Source organism: Saccopteryx leptura, chromosome 1 (assembly GCF_036850995.1).
Source record: "Saccopteryx leptura isolate mSacLep1 chromosome 1, mSacLep1_pri_phased_curated, whole genome shotgun sequence".
Taxonomy (NCBI): domain Eukaryota; kingdom Metazoa; phylum Chordata; class Mammalia; order Chiroptera; family Emballonuridae; genus Saccopteryx; species Saccopteryx leptura.
In genome coordinates, this window is record NC_089503.1 from 283,514,573 (window position 1) to 283,517,564 (window position 2,992).

At 43.6% G+C, this 2,992-nt stretch overlaps 1 long non-coding RNA gene across 1 annotated transcript; it reads left to right on the forward strand.

Moving 5' to 3' along the window:
• Positions 1-1,708: 1,708 nt before the first annotated feature.
• LOC136389330 (uncharacterized) lies at positions 1,709-2,429 on the forward strand. The gene is made up of 3 exons (XR_010748297.1): positions 1,709-1,986; positions 2,077-2,130; positions 2,186-2,429. It is a non-coding gene; the product is annotated as an uncharacterized lncRNA (long non-coding RNA).
• The last annotated feature ends 563 nt before the right edge of the window (positions 2,430-2,992 follow it).

Here is a 2,992-nt window from a genome sequence, read left to right on the forward strand (position 1 = left end):
GAGCCTTGCTCAAACAAGATGAGCCTGCGCTCAAGCTGGCGACCTCGGGGTTATGAACCTGGGTCCTCTGCATCCCAATCTGACGCTCTATCCACTGTGCAACTGCCTGGTCAGGCTGAAGTGCCCAGCCTTTGATTCAAGATCATCTATAAATCTTGCAAGAATTGTAGATTCTTTGGTTCTCACCTTTTTCCTCCTGGAATAAGATTGATTTTTTTTTTTCTTTAAAAAGACAAAGATTACCCTTATGAGCTTCTAAATTATTCCATTCTATAATCTAGAAGTTTTTTCTCTTTCAACAGAATCAATTAACAGTCTCTAAACTTTAGAAATCTATGAGGGTTTTTTGTTGTTGTTACATAAATTAACTCATGTATTGTTGATTAGCAATGTTTCAAGTGATGGGGCTTCTCCTCATCTATCAGTTCCTTCAGTCTCTTGATAGTGACCTTTCCTATGATGTCCCTGTGATGGTAGAAATGGTATTGTGGGTCCAGGCACAATCTACTACCATTTTTAAGAAGGAGCCACAGTCCCAGATGGTACAGCTCGCCTGTTTGTTTTGCTATAGAAGAAGCAGGTGTACTTGGCTTGCTGGCTGATTTCAGGTTTCTTCACCATTTTCTGATGGAGGTGCCATCACAGGTTTCAAAGTTACAATGATTCCAACCTTAGTACATTTAGTCATTCAGCTGCAGTTAGGTCTGAGCCCCGGAAGCTCTGAGGTGTTTTATCAATGGATTTTTTTTTCCTTTTACCAATCCCAATTTCTTAAAGGACCTGCTTAACTATTATTTGCATTTGTTTATTCTCCTATAGGTTTTATTTCTTCTAGTTAAAATTTCTTTCCTTTATTGTCAGCATTCTTCATTCTCATTTTTCTCCTCCTACCAAAGCAACAGTCCAAATGGATTTGAGATAGTCTCTTGTTTTTACATGTTCTTGAAAATGTCTTGCCTTTTTTCATGCCTGAATATTGAATTTACATGAGTGCTATTGTGTGTGAATTTTTATTTTTCACTCAGCATTATATTTTAGAGGTTCACACACATTGCTGGATGTTCACCCATCCGATTCATGATCTCTGAATGTTGTCTAGTACAGCATGTGATAAAAGTTACCACATTGCATCTCTCCACTCCCTAGAGATGGTCACCCAGATTGCCTCCAACTCTGCCACCATAAATAACACTCATCATTAGCATCATTTTACAACCCCCCTTACAGGTATAAGGATTTCTCTAGCATATATAACCAGGAGTGAAATCGCTGAGTTGTCAGTGGGTATACCCTCAATTTGGCTAAGTATGCCAGGCCACTCTCAGAGCCCAGCACCAATCCACAGTGCCTTATGGGCTTGTTATAGGTCTGCATCCCTGAACCCCTGGGTTTTTTCCAGCTGTCCAGTTTTATACTTTGGTGGTATTAACACATAAACAGTTTATAAAGGACAAAAGAATAGAGCTAATCAACATCTCTTACTGATTGGGACAAATGCTTGACACTTTAGTATGTAAATATAAAATTTAAAAGCAAATAATACATTAATTCTGCATTCAAGAAACACACAATGTAAGGGGAAGGAAAGAAAGGGACATAGTCTTCTTGGAAAACTTCTGACAGCAGCATGAATGCTGGATGGGGAGAGCACAAAAGGGAGGTCATGAAGCCCAGACTGGCTGAATTGGGAGAGTCTTCTCTGTTAGATTCAAGGAGTACTGACATGCTGGGGCTGCCAAGAATGTACAAGGTCCCTGTGACACTGAGAACAAAGAGTTCAGCAACATCCTGCATTGAGTCAGAGACCCTTATCAGAAGTTTATGTTTGAAATTCTCCACTGAGTAATACCCCCCCGTAACTGCGCATGACCTCCCTAGCCAATGACTAACAGCCACATCAGCTTCTGTATGATGCTTGCTCATCCTAGATAGCCACCCTATAAAAAGGAGCCATTTTAGAAGCTCGGAGCTGCAGTCCCTGTGCAGGTTTGCAGGGCTGCAGTCCCTGCGCAGGTTTGGTTGGCTGCAGTGCTCCAGTCTCTTCGGAAGCGTGGGTTGCCTGCAGCCCCTGCACAGGTTTGGGGGGCTGCAGTCCCTGTGCAGGTTTGGGGGGCTGCAGTCCCTGTGCAGGTTTGGGGGGGCTGCAGTCCCTGTGCAGGTTTGGGGGCCTGCAGTCCCTGCACAGTTTGTTGGCTGTGCAGGTTTGGTTGGCTGCAGTGCTCCAGTCTCTTCGGAGGCGTGGGTTGCCTGCAGTCCCTGCGCAGGTTTGGGGGGCTGCAGTGTTCCCCTGTGTGGGTTACCTGCAGTCCCTGTGCAGGTTTGGGGGGCTGCAGTGCTCCCTTGCATGGGTTGCCTGCAGTCCCTGTGCAGGTCTGCAATAAAACTTATAAAATTCACTTTGGGTCTGCTGTGGCCTATCTCGCTAGGATGTAACATTCTCCACAAGTGACCCTGAGGTTTGAAAGCTGAAGAATAGTCTGCCTCTGCTTGGAAAACTGATCCTCTTCAATTAAAAGTGCATTGTTGGTAACCACACCCATATATCTACATCAACCCTGGTAGCCAAGTCCCAAATGCCCTCGCATTTTAATAGATGGGCGGGAGTTTGTGATGCCAGACATTGCAGGATGTTCTGCAGAGAAACTAGCACACACAAAAGCAGAGGGAAAGAGATACACAAAATCACAAAGGTCTATATGGGACACAAGGCTGGGGTGTACTACCTGCTTTGTAGGCAAGTTCTCATTAAATCGCAGCAGTCTGGAATATTAGTGTTGGTCATCTTCTTTCTACTTTAAAAAAAACAAAGCCTCAGGAAAGTATATTATGGCTTCTGTTTTGATCATGATTTTCACCCTTACTTAAATTTTAGACATAGGTTTCTTCAACATATTCATATGTGCCAGTGGGATTTTGGAACATACTTGGATCTCTGGAAAAGGAGACTGTGATACAGCAGTAAATGCTTCAGATGGGAAGCTGGCTCCCGTTA